This window comes from Thermobia domestica, chromosome 17, assembly GCF_964235325.1.
Source record: "Thermobia domestica chromosome 17, izTheDome1.hap1.1, whole genome shotgun sequence".
NCBI classification, from domain to species: domain Eukaryota; kingdom Metazoa; phylum Arthropoda; class Insecta; order Zygentoma; family Lepismatidae; genus Thermobia; species Thermobia domestica.
Window position 1 is genome coordinate 180,117,886 of NC_137470.1, and position 22,427 is coordinate 180,140,312.

General features: G+C 34.5%; 1 protein-coding gene across 1 annotated transcript in view; it reads right to left on the reverse strand.

The window, feature by feature from the left end:
- Window positions 1–4,194: 4,194 nt before the first annotated feature.
- LOC145674256 (uncharacterized) overlaps window positions 4,195–22,427 on the reverse strand; it is a 113,295-nt gene continuing 95,062 nt past the window's right edge. Inside the window, exon 10 of the mRNA XM_081744091.1 lies at window positions 4,195–4,489. The gene's annotated coding sequence lies outside the window, so the exon portion shown is untranslated. The remainder of the gene's footprint in view (window positions 4,490–22,427) is intronic.

Here is a 22,427-nt window from a genome sequence, read left to right on the forward strand (position 1 = left end):
GGACCAAGGTACTCGTGACCAAAATTTGGTAACTCTTGGTCCACTCGTCTCGTCCCAAGGCCGCACATAGACACGGACAAACAGACAGACACACAAACAAACTCTTTATTTTATTTATATTAGATGCGCTAAATTGTTCTATATAACTAACTTCATATGGCTTATTTCCTTCTAAAATTTGTATATCCACCGATTAGCCTTCAGAATGCAGTGACGAGTTCTGAGATAGGGTCTTAAAATATTAGAAACTCCCTGGTTACGATATAATATTTTTATTCAAGCCACACCACTGTGGAAAAAGAAAATTCCATGTTTATTCAAAAATATTTAAATTGCATTTTCAGAAGAGCCAATTATTATCAAACTTTGTCTGGGGAAGAACCCCTAAAAGCACCAATCGTGTACTGTGAATTAGGATGCTCTCACTGATTTGTAAAACTCGGCACTTCTGTTCATCACCTTACCTGAAACCAAAAACTTTCGTTTACAAATACCCTTATACTTCTGATCCTCATTGTGAGAACTTGTTTCTTGAAATAAGCCGCAAATTTACCAAAGAAATGCTAGGAACCCAAATTCAAAATATGTCTTACAATAGATACCATTTGGTCTTCCATTATCCTTGATAATCATAATACACACTACAATAGTAAAGGGGAAAAAATGCTTCATACTTATCACAACAATTACGTAAACTAATGAACACTTGGATGATTAGAGTCCTCATCATTAGTTTATTTTCAACTTAAAAAGTTTGTTACTGAATTCTCTGTCTGTGTGTCTGTCTGTTTCTCTGTTAGTTGCAATTTTTTTTTCAATTTTGAACTCTGCATTCGATAGAGCATCAAAAACTATTTGAGAAAGTAATTAAATTTTTCGCGTCACTCTTACCATTCAGAGATATTGGTAGAAAAATGAACGATTTCCAGAGATTTTGGTGCTAAATAGTAACTGGTGGTCACTGATCAAGTGGCTACTGGTCAATTGGCTACCGTTCCCCAGATATTGGCCAAAAAAGTTCGAATTTCGGGAGATTTAAGAAGCCATATCTCGGGAACCGTGAGTTATAGAGAGATGATATTTTGCGAATTTTTGCGAGAAACAAAACAAGGTGCAGATAAAGATTTACTTTTACATGTAGGAACAATGACAGTTATCCTTCCCGCTCCATCTCTCCATTCTTTTTAAGTTCGTTCTGGCAATGCTCTTGGAACATTCTCAACTGGTTAAGTCTGAAAATAGGATAAAACAGGTGGAAAAGGCGAAAAAATAAAAAAAAAAAAGTAATGTGAAGCAGCTATACAACTTCATGACTCAGAACATTGTAACAATATACTGTAGATTGCGAACAATGAAAAAATACTTTCAACCTTCTGGTAATTGCAATTCTACCAAGCTCGTTTACTCTCTTAAATGCACTCATTGCTCAGTGTGCTATGATAAACTCTAGTTTCTCTTTTGATCCCCATCAACAATTATCGATACGTCTGCAGCGCGTCAGTTTCTTATCTACCTGTTCTAGAACACAGAATCCATCACACGATCTATTTGACTACACCTTTCGCATAAGTATTCTTAAAATCCTTTCTCCAGATTCTTACGTGACCATTAGAAAGAGATGGGAAAACACTTATTTTACCATTCTATTTGCCTCAATCTCCTCCCTGCCATTAACTGTTTTTAAAAGTATAACTGACTACATTCCAATATACCTATTTCCATCTTTGCCAATTTATTTTTCACTATTACTTTTCCTACGTATTTTTAACGAAATTAAAAAGTTCATCACTGAATTCTCTATGTCTGTCAGTTATTTGCTATTTTTTTTTTTTTTTTTTCAATTTTGAGAACGCCATACGATAGAGCATCAAAATCTATCTGAGAATGTGATGGAATTTTTTGCGTCACTCTTAAGTTTCCCGAGATATTGACCAAAATATGATCGATTTCCGGAGATTTGAGGAGACATATCTCGGGAACCGTAAGTCATAGAGAGATCATATTGGTGTTGATCAATACCTAAGAGGATAGTGAACACTTTGGTACCAAATAGTAACCGATGGCCACTGGGCAACTAACCACTTGCTAACTGGCTACCGTTCCCCACATATTTGCCAAAAGCGTTCGAATTTTGAGAGATTTAAGGAGCCATATCTCGAGAACTGTAAGTCATAGAGAGATTATATTTTGCTAATTTCTGCGAGAAAGAGAAGAAGGTGCGGATAAAAAGATTTACTTTTACATGTACGAACAATCCCAGTTATTCTTCCAGTTGGATCTCTCCATTCTTTTTAAGTTCGTTCTGGCAATGCTCTTGGAACATTCTCAGAGTTTATTTTGGATTCTCTCTCATTATTGTTATTGCTATTATTAATTATTTATAAACTATGTGTTCAATTCTATGTTTTCTATTTCTTTTTACACAATTATACGTACATAAACGATTCTCTTTATTATTTTATTCCTTTCCTCTCTCCAGTCACCTTACCAACCAACCAATCCCATTAGCTTTATCTTCTTTGGTTAAATTCACTCTGTTCTTAATCTTGCAGCACTGTTACGTGACGCCATTCTAATATAGCGCCCACTAGGACGTTTCCGGCAGTTTTCTGTTCTTTTATTTTTATGTTTATTATCTTCCTACTTCTTGCTCTCCTAACTTGATGAGGCGTGGCGAAAGTACTTATAGCACATTTTTAACCTCAAGTTTTCCTTAATTTTTGCTAAGTAATCCTGTTTTTATGGCTACTTTGGAATTCATTAGTTAAGATATATATATATATATATAGGGTGTTTCAAAACAACAACGACAACCTTTCGAAGGTGATTCCTGACACCAAGATGAGACAAAAAATATAGACCAACCTGGGTGCACAAATGCTTCCCTTCGGAGTTATAGGCTGCCGAAAACATGAAAAAATGAACTTTAAAGGTCCATAACTCCAAAAGTGTGGGACCTACCCATAGTCAAATCAAGACTTTACATAGGAACTAATATGTGCGCTATCCAAAAAATATATGTTTCAGAATCCTACGGTACGAACAGAACATTTTTTATAAATGCAGTTTCACTACGGGTATATAATTTGAGGTACTCACCAACTACCTCTATAAAAAATGTTGTATTCGTACAGTAGGATTCTGAAATATATATTTTTGGATAGCGCACATATTAGTGTCTAAGTGAAGTCTTGACCCGACTACTGTAGGTCTCATAATATTGGAGCTATGAACCTTTAAAGTTTATTTTTTCATGTTTTGGCAGCCTATAACTCCGAAATGACTCTGGACCCAGGTTCGTCTATTCTTTGTGTCTTATGTTGGTGTCAGGAATCGCATGCCAAACGTTGTCGGTTTGTTTTGAAACAGCCTGGATAAATAGGAAACAGCATCAGACACACAGTCACAACTAATATTCAAATGACATTTCGTGTTTCTATCTTTAAAATCTTCTCAAATTTCCTCGATCCAAACTTCCCTTACAAGAAAATGGGAACACACGTAATTCCATTTTTTGTTTGAACGTGAATCGGGAATAAACTCCCTGTAAACTTTACTACTAATAGTGTGTTTAAATAACATTGTAATATTAATTATATACTAACTTGAATAATGCTAATTCTAATTTTTCTAATTTTATGGAAAGTACGAAAGATGCGCTTTTCTGGTTCGTCAAAACACAACTACTAAACACTCTGTACAAAATCTTTGAAAATCTTTGAGTTTAACGTCCGACAATTATGCCCTGTAGGTAAAGGGAGAAGCTGATGAAGGCGAGTGAATGATGAAAAATTTGGTGGAATGAGAAAGTAGGAGGAAACGGGAGTACCCCGAGACCACGAAAACCCACGGACCACGGATCCACAACAAAGTTAATTGGCAGTGAATCGAGCCAAGTACCTTACGCACCAGTAGTAAGCGCTCTACCACTTAGCCACCGTTCCCCCTACTCAGTACAAAAGATAGAAGTTTTACGTCAGGCGACCTCTAACACCTGAAGAAACAAATTCGAAGCGTATTATATAAGGATTAAAAATCCTTTGCTGAATACTGACAGAGGTGATTTGGAAAAACAGGGATCTTATTATTACAAATTATATTACTAAAAATAAATTAGTTTTATTATAACAATAGTTTTATTATTGTTTCCAATCTAAATGCTAACAATAAAAATAGAAATTGGGTTTGTACTTTATCACCAGATTGGAAGTAATGTTGACTAGAACGTATAAAGAACAGCTTATATCTTCATTACAGCAATAAATCTTTTCAAAAAGATGTTGTTACATTCGATTGTGTTAGTGAGCAAAACAAAATTACTATCAATTTAATTAAACATTGCTTGCTTATTTGGTAGATAGAGTTATCAGATACGTCGGAATGGCAAGATGACACGGTTGAAACTGTAAATACAATAACTTCATACGACAATAACTCTATCAATACAATAACTTTATATTAAATCCTGATGCAATCTTCCAAACCCAACCTAAAAAGAAAGAAAAAAAATAAAACCTCGTTAGTCCCAAGACCTCTCAAAAGGCGGAATACTTGATAATAATAATAACAATAATAATAATAATAATGTAATCTTACAGTTACAACAATGGAACGTTAACATAATTATGGACGTAATTTTAAATGATTAGAAAAAGCATGCATGCTTTGGCTTAACCTCTAGTAATACGATTTTACATTAATTTCTTTTTAAAGAAAAATGTACCTCTTCTTCAGGAAAATATAACAAAATATTCCTAATTACCTTAGGAAAGCATTAGTTTCCGATAAATATAGCAGATGATAGGATTATGTAGTAAATCATTTTACGAGACTTCAAAACTGAGCTTAGCATAAGGCTTTATCACAACATAACTTCAGTCCTGGTGGCTAAAGAACAGCAGATGTTGTCTGAGTGATACCAATTGTTTCATAACATGATACAATAATAATAATAATAATAATAATAATAATAATAATAATAATTCAAACGATATTGTATATTACAATAATTTCTCTTCATAAGCCAAATCAGCCATTTTCTTCCCCTACTTTTAGAAAGACAAAGTTTTAAGAGTAGGGACTTTGCTTTGGATGTCTTTCAGCATAAATTAAATGAAGGGTAGCAGTATTTCTGCTCATCAGTGGAGTTATTTTCCAACTTTATCGGTTACAAAAGAAAGTACACTAACTTACGTCTATATAAGGGACATTATATATATATATATATATATCGTCATAGGCAATTCAAAACCTGCTATGTGGATTTGTATAAATGTTTAAGGAGAAAAAAATCAGTACCCTCGTAACATTTTGCAGTTTATAAAACTGATGTTACAATTAATATTTTGATGCTGCAAGTAACATGATATCTCTTCAAGTCATAATAAATTAGGTTGAAAAAGAAAGCCAAAATAAATAAATAAGTAAAAAGAATAATTTCTTTAATGTACACCTTGTCTCAAAAAGGTTGAGCGCATTCTTTATTGCTTTTTCGAGGCAAAAATTTTCTAAGTCCAACTTCGGGTATCTTCGGGAAAAAGTAAACCAGGTTCGAACCTCGAAGCCAACCTTTGCAATCGGGAAAAATCTTGCAGATGTGTTTTTCTTCTTTTAAATATAATAAGACTTGTTACCAATTATATATAAAAAAGCAACATTGATTGAAATACTTAATGATACAATATTTCGAAACTGTATTAATGCCAGCACATGCTTGTTTGTCATTTTGCTCTCCATACTTAATGGAATATTTAGATACGTAAACGAATCTTTCCATATGTAAAAGAATGGTGAAAGTTAAGACATAGAACATTATTCTCTCCTGAGTACTAAAATAAAAGTCAAAGTAGAACAAAAACAGCGTTTGCAGTGGATATGAAGGTAATTATTATCTTAAATACTGCTATATATCGCTAGAAGTATTATTCGAGTAGCGCTTGTGTTAGCTCAGTGGTACGCCGTTGGATTTCAAATCGTAAGGTCGAGGGTTCGATTCCCATCTGAGGCAATATCTTTTATGAAATTCTATTTTCCGCAATGCATGAAAAATTATATAAAATAATTACATTAAAATACGTCAGTTGTATATATATAACATATAATCATTGCAGAACATACTGATTATTATGTTTAAAATATAACGTGTTCACAGTACGTTGGTATTCTATGATATATGTGAATGTTAAATACAAATTAAGAAAATAATATCATCGCAATAAATAAATTATGTAGTGTATTTATTTGCAGCTATTTGCCATATAGGGGTTACTTCTGAACATTCGTATTACAGCATGTCATTGATATTCTTGAAAAATTATCCGAGGCATAAAAAGAGGGTATAAACAGATAATCCAAAGTCGGAACGCTCGCAAGAAATTCATGAACCCCAAAGGTCACGTGAGCAGACTGGAATTGTCCTTATGAAGCATGCCACAGCAGAAGGTCTTTACATAGATTTTCAATTCAATACCTGATATATGCTTTTGCAATGTGGAAGTGGTGATGCCTTTGGTCACTCTCTCTCACTTTCTCGCTCGCTCACTCTGTATTTGTATATATGAAAGTGGATGTATGTGTGTGTTTCGACATAATTCTGATATGTCTAGAGCAATTTTAACCATATTTCTTACAATCTGGAAAAGAGTACTGTCGGGATATATATCAAAAATGCTAGAAAAGGATCGATATTAGTATCGAATCCATAGTTTCGTGGTCGCTTAGGTAAACAGTTCTACTTTCAATTGAAGTCCAATTAAGCTCCCATTAGCACCCAGGGTGGTTACGTAGCGACAAAAAAATATTGAAATCAACCAATATTAGAGTCGAAGCGTAAGTTTTCAGTGCCGCATTTCCCATTAGTCCAACTAGGCCCGTGCCTAGAGGGCAACATATTTGAAGAGCGCAAAGTTTAAAATTTTAATTTTTTTTCGTATGAAAAAGTTTAAAAAATCGAGAGAAAATATACTATTTCATGAGCAATCCTCTTTTACTATTCTAATATATTAAATGATAGCGTAAGAAATCTGAAAATAATTCAGAACATGTTTCCCATTTATTTTTTGTTACGTAATTGTAGCTGTAGCATCTAGTGAGTGGTATTTAACTGCAATAAATTCACTAATTAAGCATATTCGAATTAAGTTTTATTTGTAAGTTAGGGATCAAGGGACGGAGAAATGTGTAGTTATTGGGAGCGCCGAGAACAAAAGTGCGTAGGGACGCCGAGCTTCTAAATGCAGCACTGTTCGCTAAATTAATTGGTAGAAATTTTAATGCCATTTAAGACCAAATTTAGTCCTAGCAGTGGCAGTATCCGTTTGCTGTCCTAGGAGGAATGAAAGAGACTGACATCAAAATTATAAAAAAAGACCTACATTAGTGTCGAATCTATAATTTTGGGGGTCTCTTAGGTAAAGATTGGAACTTCAGATGCCATGTAAGTTAAGCCCTCATTAACACAATGAAGGAGTTTGTGAAATTTGTGACATGTAGAAATAATTGAAAATAACCAATGTTAGTATACAACCCATATCTTTCGTGGTCGCCAAGTTCATTGGGAGCAGTTCTGATGACCTTTAAGTTTAAGTTCAACTTCCAGTAAGAGTAAGATCCCCCAGCACATCTAATAAGGAGAGCGTAGTTCTGGAATGTCTGGGACAACCTTTACCAAACTTGGGGGACATATTACTTTCAATCTAAGAAGAAAATATTGTATTAGTATGAAGTTATGGAAGTTGGGAGGTGTGACATGTAAAAATAATGTAAAACGACTGATCTTAGTGTTTTATCCATAATTTTCTCGGTCGTTGAGATGGATAGTGATGCTTCCAATGGAGGTTACATCCAAATTCGTCCCCATCTTCACAGGATGATGGCCTGGGAGAGCTAAAAATAAAATCTCAAAAATTACTTAAATATTTGTCGAATTCATAGTTTTCGGGGTGAGAAAGCGTTTCTAATAACTTTGGAAGGTAATTTGTGCCCACGTCAACATGGGCTTTTTAATCATATCAATTTCTCACCTTAAGAAGAAATTACCATTACAATTATGATATTAAGCCAACCTTCGCAATCGATGAAAAAATTATGTGGATGTATGTTTCGTCTTTTAAATGAAACAAGACATGTTAAAATCAAAGATGAAGTGGGTCAGTGGGTCGGTTGGTAAGTGGGTGAAATGGGTCAAGATTTGTGAGTGGATCAGTGGATCGTGGGTCAAAAGGACGTGACCTACTGCGAAACATCACTCACCGTGACTCACACTGGCCCACCCGGTGGCCACCCTTTTAGTCCAAAGATATTTCGTCCAAAGGATAATTCGTCCAGGGATGTTTAGTTCAAAGCACATTTCGTCCAAAGAACATTTGGTCCGGTAACGCTTGGGGGTCAAGGGTTTGTTTCTATTAGAAGAGTAAAAGTGATTCATATAACATTATGACTCAGTAGCTTCTTATTTCTAAAGGAAATTTGAAATAGAGATTTATTCCGCAATTTTCATTTTGATAGAACAAATAATGCTGAGATATTCAGAAAAACGTAAACGCCTGAAAACAACATGGCCGAACAACAGGAGTGAGAGAAAGGTTGCAGTGTGAAGTATGTTGCTGTAATAACTGCTAACATGACATCTAAAATTTTCATGTTGTGAATGAAATAGTTCTAAAATAAATACCGGTAACTAAAATTAATGGAGTTTAAATTTGAGTAAGTTAAATATTAGGTATTCAAATCCTTGTGTTAGAAAAGTGAAAAATTATGTGTCAAGTATCTTTGAAGAAATACTGAGAATAAAAAAATACACATGTGTGAAATATATTCTTAGTGTCCAAAGATAACACTCTTAAACAGTCACATTCTTGGCTGCAACATTGTGAAAAGTGATTGACAAATATAAGATGTAAGTTGGAACATTTCGTGTAGAATATACGTATCTTTTCAGGTTAACCACAAGTCTGATTTCTATTTGTAGACTATTGATAGTGTGTAACTTCGGCAGACGTTTCTACATAATTAGTGAGTTGTATGACAAACCAGAATTGTTAACTTGTCTTGTATTTTTATTTCAGTGTTACTCCTTATGCAAATATAGTATATACTTATGCTTTCATATTAATTTTCTCGGTACAGCACAGTACATTTAAGATATCCATTGCAAAGTCTCAAACCAAATACAAGATTCACATGACCATACGGGGGCAATGTTGTCCGCAAATGAAGAGGGAGTATGCTCTTCAAAGGGTTGTTTATCATTTTGGGAGGTGAATTCCTTAAACAACGAAGCTACAACTGTATTTCTGCGAAGCTAAAACTGTATTTTTGTAAAATTATTAATGAAAGCAAAGAAAGGTGGCCATTTAGTTTTCAGGCGTTTACGTTTTTTCTGAATATCTCAACATATATTTGTTTTATCGAAAAGAAAATTGCGGAATAAATCTCTATTTCAAAATTTCCTTTAGAAATAAGAAGCTACACAAGTAACACTTCCCAAGTGTAACACTCCAATTTTGATAAAAATTTGGCAGGCAGATACTACACATAAAATAAGTAAATAGGTGTTTTTTTATTTTCTTCGGAAAAACGGTTTTAGGGGGCAAAAGCCCCCACCCAAAATTTTGAAAGTTGTCGCCCGAAAGGCAAGAAGAAGTGGACCGAAATGAATGAAATCGTGCACAAATATTGTAGACGAAAAATGAGGGAATACGGGTTTCGTGTTTTTCTAGAAAGAATGGTTGGGTGGGGCGCGGACCCCTCCAAACCTTTGCTCATGAAATATCAAAAGTGCTAGTAACAGTATGTCAGAAGTGCCTAAATTTACATGAAGAATTGCAACGAAACTTTGTGTATGGACAATATGCAAAAAATAAATGAACACGGGTTTTTTATTTTCTGCGAAAAAAGGGTTATAGGGTGCAAAAACTCCCACCCAAAGTTTTGAAAGTTGAAGCCCGAAAGCCAAGAAGAAGTGGACCGAAGTGAATGAAATTGTATGTAGATATTGGATACGTAAAATAAGGCCTTTCGTGTTTCACAAGTGTCTCCATCTGATTTCTTCAAATTTGGCAGATAAACAACAAGCACAAACAGTATAGTGTATTTTATAGCATTTCAGGAGGCACCTTTAACCCTTACAATGTTTTTCCGCATAAAGAAAAACACGTGTTGATTAATTTCCTGTTTGCTGTTGATGTGCCAAATTTGAAGCAAAACGGATAGGGATACTTCAGAAACACGAAAGACCTTATTTTACATAAGGTCTCTAAAACGTCTACCCACAATTTCATTTGCTTTGGTCCACTACTTCCTGCCCTATTACGGTAATATTTACTTTTTTTTTTTTTGGAGGAGGCCTAGGCCCCAACACTGTTTTCCGCACAAATTAAAACACGTTTCGTTTATTGTTTTGCGAATTGTCCCTATACGAGGTTTCGTTGCAATTCTCCATACTCTTTAAGAACCTCTGACGTATAATTATTTGCACTTTTGACATTTCGTAATCAACAGTTTAAAAGGTCCGTGATATACGCAACCGTTTTTTTTAAAAGGAAAATACGAAACCCAATTACCTCAATTTACGTCTACAATATCTGTGCACAGTTTCATTCAATTCTGTACACTTCTTCTTGCCTTTTAGGCCTCAAATTTCAAAATTTTTGGTGGGGGATTTTGTCCCTTAAAACCGTTTTTCCTCAGAAAATAAACTCGCATTCATTTATTTTTTGCGTATTGTCCCTACACAATGTGTCGTTCCAATTCTTCATGTCCTTTAAGCACTTCTCACATACTGTTATTCGCACTTTTGATGTTTCAAGGGGTCTGTGTCCCACCCAAACCTTTTTCTTTTTTTCAGGAAAATACGAAACCAGTATTCCCTCATTTTATGTCTACAATATCTCTGCACAATTTCATTCACTTTGGTTCATTTCTTGTGACCTTTCGGGCCTCAAGTTTCAAACTTTTGGATGGGGGCTTCTGCCCCCTAAAACCGTTCTTTCGCAGAAAATAAAAAAAAAAACCGTATTTATTTATTTTTTGCATATTGTCCCTACTCAAAGTTTCGATTCAATTCTTCATGTTCTTTACACACATCTGACATACTGTTATTAGTACTTTTGATATTTCGTGATCAAAGGTTTGGAGGGGTCTGTGCCCCACGTAACCATTTTTTCCACGAAAATACGAAACACGTATTCCCTCATTTTACGTCTGCAATATTTGTGCACAATTTCGTTCACTTCGGTCCACCTCTTCTTCCCTTTCGGGCGTCAACTTTCAAAATTTTGAGTAGGGGCTTTTGCCCCCCTAAAACCACTTTTCCGCAGAAAAACACGTATTCGTTTATTTTGTGTGTAGTATCTACCTGCCTATTTTTTTCAAAATCGGAATGTTACACTTGGGAGGTATTACTTGTGAGTCATAATGTTATATGCATCACTTTTACTCTTCTAATAGAAGCAAACCCTTGACCCCCAAGCGTTACCGGACCAAATGTTCTTTGGACGAAATGTGCTTTGAACTAAACATCCCTGGACGAAATGTCCCTCGGACCAATTGTCTTTTGGACGAAATGTCCTTTGGACCAAATATCTTTTGGACCAATTGTGTTTTGGACGAAATGTCCTTTGGACCAATTGCCTTGTGCACCAATTGTGTTTTGGACGAAATGTCCTTTGGACGAAATGTCCCTGGACCAAATGTGTTTGGACTAAATGTCTCTGGACGAAATGTTCTTTGGACCAATTGACTTTTGGACGAAATGTCCTTTGGACCAATTGGCTTTTGGACGAAATGTCCTTTGGACGAAATGTTCTTTAAACCAATTGTGTTTTGGACGAAATGTCCTTTGGACCAAATGTCTTTTGGACGAAATGTCCTTTGGACCAATTGTCTTTTGGACAAAATGTTCTTTGGAGAAATTGCCCTTTGGACCAAATGTGTTTGGGCTAAATGTCTCTGGACGAAAATCCTTTGGACGAAATATCTTTGGACGAAACGACCCCCAACTACCCACCGTCCCATTCTGTTCTGCGCATTGTAGACAGCATCTTCTGAACACTGGTGAGCTTGTCTACGTTTTACTTTCAATATCTCCATTTTTCTTCTTCTGAATCTCCATTTCTAATGAAAAAAGCTCAAGCATTTTTGGATTTTGATATTTGCAATTGTAAGAGTGGCAATAGCAATAGGAGTTCAATTTTGAGATACAGCTTGTGAGCTTTTAGAGAAGCTAACTGCTGGAAAAAAATTTTGAATCACCTGTAATATATGAATTATTATACCTAGTATAAAAAACTGAAAGTAACTATGTCTGCGTGATTATCACGGTCAAATTGCAAAGTCAAATGAAATGACATTTGGTATATAATCAGGCCCCAATCCCAACTGGGAAGTTATCATACGCATATCACTTTCATTATAACACATATCCTTAGTGGGGAGTAGGTGTCCGAATTTTTGCGAAAAACTGAGTATCTTACAAGCTGTTCAACTTAGAGAGCTTAAATTCAGTATATAACTCTTTACTAAAAATAAACACAACGTGTCCTGGCATTCACTCACCATGACCCACTCTGACCCACCATCAACTATAAACAACTCTGAACCATTGTGACAACTCCGACCCACTAAAATACATCGTCATTAAGTTTGATCCATTATCCACGCCATCCTCTCTACTGACTTAAGAGGTTATATTTGTAATAAACCAATTTTTTCCAGTAGTTAGCTCCTCTAAAAACTCATAGCCTGATCTCAAAAGCCAAGCAGTAAGTCCTATTGCCATTGTTACAACTGGAAATATCAAAATCCAAAAAAGCCTGAACTTCTTTCTTCATTACAACCAAATGGAAAAAGAAGAAAAATGGAGGTCTTGAAAGTAAAACGTAGACAAAGTTGCCAGTGTTCAGAAAATGCTATCTAGAAGGCACTGAGCAGAATGGGTTGGTGGGTCAATGGGTCAGTGTGAGCCACAGTGATGGTGTTTCGCAGTGGGTCACGCCTTGCTGACCTACGATCCACTGACCCACTCATAAATCTTGACCCATTTAACCCACCGACCAACTCAATCTCTGATTTTACATTTAGTATATCATTTAAAAGACGAAACATACATCTACACAATTTTTTCTCGATTGCGAAGGCTAGCTTGATACATATACTAGTTGAGATGGTAATTTCTTCTTAAGGTGAGAAATTGATATGATTAAAGAACCCATCTTGAAGTGGTTACAAACTACATTCCTAAGTTATTAGAAACGCTTTCGCGACCCCAGGAAACTATTACTTCGACAAATATTTAAGTAAGTTTTTACATTTTATTAATCATATCTCCAAGCCCCTCATCCTGTAAAAATGGGGATGAATTTGGATATAACGCCATTGAGTGCCTCACTACTCATCTCAACGACCAAGAAAACAATGGATAACACTCTACAATCAGTCATTTTACATTATTTTTACATGTCACTCTTCCCAACTTCAATCCCTTGAGGTATATGAATTCCACAATATTTTTTCCTTAGATTGAAAGTAATATGTCTCCCATGTTAGGTAAAAGTTGCTCCAGACATTCCGGAGTTTCGCTGGAATATACACGTATACATACATCAAAACATTTAGAGCTGTGTGAGCAATGATTTTGATGTTGCTCCTGTAAATTCAAAATCCAGGAGGCATAGTTGCTCATACCAAAACGTGGCATTAAATGACATTGTGTTTGTAACAGTGTCACGAACTCAAACTATGGATTTGACACTAATCTCAGTCACTGAGTTTAACGTCCCGTCAGCAGTGAGGCTATATGAGACGTAGACCTACTAATTAACGCGAACTACATGAGCTCTCGCTGGGGGCCGAATCTGGGTCTCCCACACCGAACCCGTGTACGCTATACGCTTAACCAAAAAGGAGCTTTACGATGAGAGTTAAATTTGGACTTTAACGCTTTCGGAGTTATAATTATTAATTTCTGCAACAACGAGAACTATGGATTCGACACTAATATCGATCGCTTTTACTTTATATATATTGGCGGAGAGAAAGGGACCACATCCATATACAGATTATTGAACTGAAATCCTTTGGAAAGAAATCCTATTCTGCCTTCTTTCTCAAGTATAAATAAGTCTCTTAGACATGACTTCGTGTTCGTAAATTTCCTGTTTACATAGTTTTGGGGATCGGGAGTTTTGTGTCTGTAACGAAGATTGGAGTTTGTGTAATAATTTCTGTTTATACCCGAATAGTCTCTTTACCTTTCAGAAAGCGTAAATCACTTGCTGTAATGAGAAAATTCAGAAGTAACTTCCGATTACAAATAGCTCCAAATAAATACACTACATAATTTATTCATTGCGATGATATTGTTTTCTTAATTTGTATTTAACATTCACATATATATCATAGAATACCAACGTACTGTGAACACGTTATATTTTAAACATAATAATCACTATGTTCTGCAATGATTGTATGTTATATATATACAACTGACGTATTTTAATGTAATTATTTTATATGATTTTTCATGCATTGCGGAAAATAGAATTTCATAAAAGATATTGCCTCAGATGGGAATCGAACCCTCGACCTTACGATTTGAAATCCAACGGCGTACCACTGAGCTAACACAAGCGCTACTCGAATAATACTTCTAGCGATATATAGCAGTATTTAAGATAATAATTACCTTCATATCCACTGCAAACGCTGTTTTTGTTCTACTTTGACTTTTATTTTAGTACTCAGGAGAGAATAATGTTCTATGTCTTAACTTTCACCATTCTTTTACATATGGAAAGATTCGTTTACGTATCTAAATATTCCATTAAGTATGGAGAGCAAAATGACAAACAAGCATGTGCTGGCATTAATACAGTTTCGAAATATTGTATCATTAAGTATTTCAATCAATGTTGCTTTTTTATATATAATTGGTAACAAGTCTTATTATATTTAAAAGAAGAAAAACACATCTGCAAGATTTTTCCCGATTGCAAAGGTTGGCTTCGAGGTTCGAACCTGGTTTACTTTTTCCCGAAGATACCCGAAGTTGGACTTAGAAAAATTTTGCCTCGAAACAGCAATAAAGAATGCGCTCAACCTTTTTGAGACAAGGTGTACATAGCAGGTCTTGATCGTATTGATGTTTACATGGCAGCTTTTGCCCTTTCCCCATTACTGATCTTAATCCGTAAATTATATATTTTTCAGAATGCTTTTATGCTTCAAAATGGAATAAAAAGCACAGTTATTTTTACAATGAAGCTTTTAATGTGTAAACAGAAACTAAATAGAATAACTGACATGACAGGAAAACGTTATGGTTATTTGTAAGGCAAAGTTTTATAAAAACTTTTGTCTTCATCTTCGATAAAGGAACACAGAGCAATCAGATCATTGTATTTAGATTTAGTAATCAGAATAAGTTCATGGTAGAGTTTTCCGCTATTCAATCATTCTAGCATTGGAATACTACCCTTAACAGTAGTTTACATTATAAGAGCCCAAAAGCTGTACCAGATAGTACTTTCATCTCAAAAGAGCCGAAAATGTCATATAGCAGGTTTTGAATTGGCGAGGACGATATATTATTATTTTGAGTAAATGTAAAAATATACTTTTAAAGCTCCTTGTACGGACATAAAATAGTACGTGAAAAGTGTTCCTTCTTGGTAAGGTTGTACACGGATTCTACTGACGAGAATATTAAAAGCCCATTGAGGACATAACTCTGTCGTATTTTTCTACATAGAGAAATGTAATGTAATATTTCTGGAGTCATTATGCACATCGTTGAATTGAGCAAGTTTCTTAACATAAGTTTTCTTTTGTTATTTTAAAAAAGAAAAACATAATTACGCAATTACAAATAACTTAAGGTATTGAACACATTTTTTTAAATACTAGCTGAACCTGCGCTCTCTACATTGCGCATCATTCACATATGAGCATGAATCTCCTTGTCATTCCTCACAACATCTGTACATGTCCCTTTACAGACAAAAGTTAAAGACGTCGTGATAAAAATCGTAAAGGATACTATAAAATGGAGATTTTTTCGATTATTTTTTCAATATCTCGGACCGTTTGCAAGATTAAGCCTACTTCCGATTGGAGTTTCTAATTCATGTATGATTTTTTTCTTGCTTGCGGTATGTAATAATACACAATTTATTGTAATGTCAGTGACATATGGTGTTTATTGGCCAAACACTCCAAACAATAAAGATTCATCTTAGCCTGAAGAAATGATTATCCTTCGTTTGTCATTACTAGAGCAACCCAAAAGCATAAAAAGCATAACAGCAATTTACACATATGGTTGGTACCTTGAACATGGCTGTAGTTGTTTAAGGGTCCACAAGAAACTAATTTTAAAAGCATAATAAAGCATAATTTAAAAAAAAATAAAGCATAAAACATAATTTAAAATATATAGCACAATTCATAAACAAAAAATCTCTTTAACTACAAGTTTAACATACTGTATTAGTACTTTTTAAAACCAATATTTACAATACAAAAGCATTGAGAACAACAATGCAACAATGAAAAGCTTATTTTTATTTCTGAAAAAAAATTTTCGGTGTAATCCTTTGATGTGGATAAAAGAAAAAAGAAGAAGAAAAAACTTCCGCCAACAATGAATAATACATAAGAATTCCACACTATATTGTTTTGTGTACTTCTTGAACTTGAGCATCTTGTGTACTTTTTGGTGTCATCTTTTACTGTCCCTTTCTGTATGTATGCACCTCTAAGGCGCACACACTAGTGATAAAAAAAAAAAAAAAAAACTGACTCGAGTAAAGCATCTCTTTACAGTACATTAAGTAGAAAGTTAATTAAATATGAAAGAAACTGGTTGCATAAAATATTAATAAAGAGATCAAAATATTTAGAATATTTAATGTATAGTAAATATTACACGTTATATATATTTATGTAAAACAATGATTAAAATTAATAATAAAGCATAATTAAACAAAAAATAAAGCATAATGTGGGTTGCTCTAGTCATTAGCATTTGGCCATAAAACAAAAGCCTGAGAAATATACCGCAACTGTATACAACTATGTCGTGTCGGAATGTATAACTCATAGGATATGATACTTTACTTTTTTTTAATTTTGACACTTTCAGTTACTTCTAAAAAAAATGTAATAAAGAAGTAACGGCCATGTTTTTCAAATATTCAATTAGAACTGGATAATCTACACAAAATCTGGAATCGACTGGCGAAAACGGCAAGTTTGTAGCACTTGTGGTTTTTAAGATCTCATTGTCGAAATGATTGGAGATAAAGATATGAACTTTTCTTTGGAGACAAACATAAAACTAAGATTTTAATATATAGATACATTATCGTCCCTGTTGAAGTAACTTATTAGCTAAAAGAATCGAGATTTTGCTACACTGTTATTGGGCAGAAAGTATTTCAAAGATATTCATATAGACTTTTGAAGTGAACAACCACATTCAAAGTTACTTTCACATTATTAGAAAACAAGTTTCATCCTGAACGAAGGAATTGACAAACATGTTCTATCTTGTATTAAGATAGGTTGATTAAACTAAAATTGTCAATTGATTGATTGATTGATTCCCTTTCAGTTTTAAGGCCTTTAGAACGGTGTCTGAACTACTACTCGCGCTTTCATCCGAGGCTTTGTGTCCAGATCAGACATCCAACCCGACCCTACCACGTACGCAGAATAAAATCGTCAAACGTTTTTCAATACTTTATACCGGTCTTTATATGTGTAAACAAGTATATTGTAGTATTTAATACAGAAAATTACAAGACAAATGTAGCAGTATATGGTTTAGCAATAAGATCGTCAGAACTTTAAAATGAAATAAAATGAAAAGTACAAGTGGCAAATTAGCATGGATATTTTTAAATTATTGTGAAAGGAAATCAATGCTATTATATATTGAAGATAATGCCGTTCAAATGTTCTCCTCTGCTTCAGTGGGTGGAATGGATCCTGAGAGTTCAATTTTGCACACATATTGCGCGGTAAGTTGTCAATGGTGCGTTCATATTTTCTTTCAGTTCACGAATTGTCCGTGGCTTATTCTCATAGACCTGAGACTTGAAATAACTCTATAAAAAATAATCCAGGGGGACGGCTCTCATGATCTGGGCACCCAGTTCACCAGTAGCGGCTTTAGCGGGTAAGCTGGGTAATCACGTGCCTATCAAAAATTTTGAAAAATACATAAACGCTAAAAGATACAATAAAGAGTAAATATATTTTCCACTATTTATATTAATGGTAGATAATTATTTAACAAATAGCATCAACCACTACTGTAAAGTAATTTCCTGCTGTCATTAATCAATCAAATCTGTATATGTATCCATAAGCGAGTGAGCAGGCCTACCCAAAATAAAAATTCTAAAGCCACCTCTGCAGTTCACGTTCACCATACCATACATTATTTGCATTGCACGAAGTAGTCTGTCTAACTGAACACGCATTGTGGTGATAAATTTGAATAATTTCAATATCAATGGGGTATCTAGCGTTAAGTCCCTAAGGCAAACGTAGAAATGACAGATGTTCAATTAAATTTACATTTGTGCCGTAGTGATCTTTACCTTGGTATTATAGAGTAAAATGAATGAAAAAGGGATTTAATTTAAGATTAGAAACAGCGCTGTTTCCTTCTATACTGTTTCCTTCTATATTATTATTATTTTGGTAACCTATTCACCTTCCTTTTTCCTCCCTGTATTCCACTACAGTATATTTTTGCGATAGAGAGTTTGGTGTTTTCTTAATTTAAATGATCTGGTATTATGGTTAGTCTTTTGTCAATGTCATGTGATTGCTATACTTAAATTTGATTGGTTATTTACCCTTCCGATGAAGGAGCTTTGAAAATAAGTGATTGGGCCTGTCACTTGTTCTCTTCGCGAGGTATGTGTTACACCATATTTAATATTGTGTATATTTTATTTTGTGAGTTTAAAATCTATTCTGTTTTTTTTTCCGTGAGTATATATAAAAAAACATGTAGATAGAAAATTGATAAATATTCTAATTGAACCATCAGTTCAAATATTGGTATTGAATTTCTATAATATAAATATGTGTATTTCAAATATGGTTTATGCTGAATATGTCTTGTGATAAGGCAGGAGCCATCTTGGAATTTCATTTCATGCAACATGTGCCTGATAAATTTTTCAGTGATTATAAATTTCTTGTGGTTTTTGCATGAATCGAAATTGTTTAAATCTACTAGTAGTTAAAAATATTTTTCAAAATCGGACAAACTTTTACGAACTTTACAAATTCGTTGTTAGATTCAACATTACGTTTATTATTTTTTTACAATAATAATAAAATTTGTTAATGCTATCGGAATTCTTTTTGTGTTGTTTATCAAGTAGAGTTATGTTCCTGCAACCTTTGAAGACTTATTATTATTTGTTGAACTTTAGCATACCATTCTCTTTCAGTAGCTTACATTTTTACGTGCGTTAAGCGGCGTTGTAAACCACATACCTGGCCCGGGAAACTCTTCTCGGAGGGGCTACTTCTTTGAGTAGAGGGAAGGGAACGTAAACCTTTCTTTCCTGATTTTCAAAGATTTAGTTTTTCTGGGAAGGGACGGTAATGGCAACATTACCCACCTTGGCTGTTACACATTGATCACTTATCTGACCAACACAGATTAATGTAATAAAGTGTTTTAAAACATGTAGTGCTATTATGAAAGGCATAAATATATACACATACACTGTAAAAAGTAAAATCGTGTTTAAACACTTTATATCAGACTAGCCTTTGGCTAGCTGGGGACTCCGTCCCCACACACCCGCCTTTGCTCGGCTTACGGCCTCGCGTCTCTTATGTACCAGCCTCCACACCAAGAGTGGATTTCGTGCATTTGCTCCTAACATTTCCTGAATTTGGCCAGCTGGTTTTTTCCTGATTTTGCCCCCAGACCCCATTGTTTGCTAAGACTCTCATCTCTTATACCGATAATTCTACCAAATCTACGATCGCGTGTATGAAGTGTGTGCTCGCGTGTTACGGCCTATACAGCGCCACATTTCTCCTGGTGTTGGAAAGTGGAACTAATATTTTTTCCAGCGTAACTCGCTTCCGCATTGTCTCATTAGCATATTTACCAAATTTCAATGTAATACGTTGATTACAGCCTGCACTGGACCGCTGCAAATAGTGGCACTTTAATTGTAACCACCTTGTATAACAATGTCAGTGATGCCTCCGTTTGTTTTTATTTTATTTTATTTTATTTATTTTTGAGTTTATAAAGAAGAAAGAAATACATTCTAGTTAACTCACTAACAATATCAGTATTCATGTTATGAGAATAATAAAATTGAAAGAAATCTATAAGAAAAACAGACAGCGAAAACCAGGAGTTAGAAGAAAAGATATGAAACGCTAGAGCAACCTATTTCTGCAACATATAAACGGTATATTTTGAATTTGGGGTGTGAAATTCAGTATGTAAAACCTTGGTTTAAAATCAGTGTTCACACGGTGTAGCGTTTTCGAGAATTCCTCACCTAATAGGGGAAAGGCGGCAGTTTCTGTAATATTCAACTTTTCGACTTGAAATAAAATAGATACTATTTTCACGGAGGCACAACTGGCACTTGCGCTAGTTATTTTTGTTAATAAATTTTCTTTGGTTGAGTTAGATACAAATATCTATTGAAAATAAACTTTGGATTATACAGGGTGACTCAAAAGTCCCCTAACATAGGGTAACTCTGTTATTATCAGAGTTACAATAAAATGTAAGAATTGTAAAGCACTGTCTCCAAATATAATGTTTTCAATCTAAAGTGAAGGATTTTTTTAAAAATCGGACTAGCCTTTTAGGCTGCGCCCAATATTAAATGAAAATGAAAGTTGCAATTTATCTGGATCCACAACACAAGTGAATGAAGTTACTGTCTGTTATGCTCAGTGCTTAAAGTGACATCAGATGAGGTGACGGTATGGAACAAATATGACCACTTAGAGCAGTAATTTTGACAGAACCCTAAAGAGCATCTCTACTCCTGACAATTTTGTACCACTTTTGACGTGAAAAATCTATAGAAAGAAAGAGAGAGTAAGTGAGGACTACTATACTAAATGTTTTACTCTCCACTATCATTAACCTAACAGAAATAAATATGTATAAAATGATTTTGCTTTCCTAAGATTTTGCTTAAGAGTCTTCATCCCGGCGAAATTAAAATACCGCTAATTTCACAGTAATTATGTGATATCTTCAAATAGGTAAAAGATAATCGAAACGTGGAACAAGAGCGCCCTAGACAATATTATTTTACATGAGAAACCGTTATCACGTCTCACTTATCTGCTTTCGATTTCGAGCCATTTTGAAAATCGGCATTTATTCTCGCGTTTCTAAACAGCTGAAAACGGAAAGCCACTAGGTGATCTCACGCAAAATAATATTGTCTTGGGCGCTCTTGTTCCATATTTCAATTATATTTTATCTATTTGAAGATATCACATAATTACTGTAAAATTAGCGGTATTTTAATTTCGCCAAGATGAAGACTCTTAAGCATATCGGCGATCTAAATATGGAAGAACAGGGATGGTACGTTTACTTAAACATCGCATTTCGTTCTCGTTTCGTAGGCACTCTCGTCTCGTCTCGTCTCTTTTCAATTTCATTTCCTTTTTCAAAGCTTGTTCTGGTCTTGTCTCGTGGTCAACACTAATCTATATATATAAAAGAGAACGTACAAATCCTTTGTGAACTCATCACGCTAATACGGCTGAACCGATTTCTTTCATTTTTGGGGGGTTGTTAGGATTTGGACCCTAGATGGTTTTTATCATATCACTTTAATTTTTAATTACCAGTGTCTTGAGATAATGGACCATTCAAGTCTCCATAGTTCATCATAGGTAAAAATAAACGTATGTATATGCAACCCGCATGACCACGTGACTCGGCGGGTTAACATAAATGACAGGCGCTTGCAATTTGAAAGCGAAAAAGTAAAAATTATCTAAGTAACAAAGTTTATTGCGTTCCGGGGTGACCGCAGCGAAGCGGGGTGAACGCTGCTAGTTTTCTTATAATTGTAAACACAGAAGTCCAGGCAACGTAAAAATCATAAATTTGAACTTAAAAAAACAGTCCTGTCAATGCCAGGGACGGATTCAGATCAAACATTTTAGGCAGGCGGTACGGTACTTAGAATTTTCTTCTTCTTTTTTTTTGACGGGGGTGTAATTACTCGCACAAATGTTGAAAAAAATCAAGAGCACAAATTCTGCCATTGAATAAGGTGATAGAGAACTGTTATTTCTTTCGAATCAGCAGACAGGAAATCTTTGATAGTACAAACATATTTGTTGACTCAATCCTAAGTGCATATATTTTTTTTTTCTACACACAAATTACAATT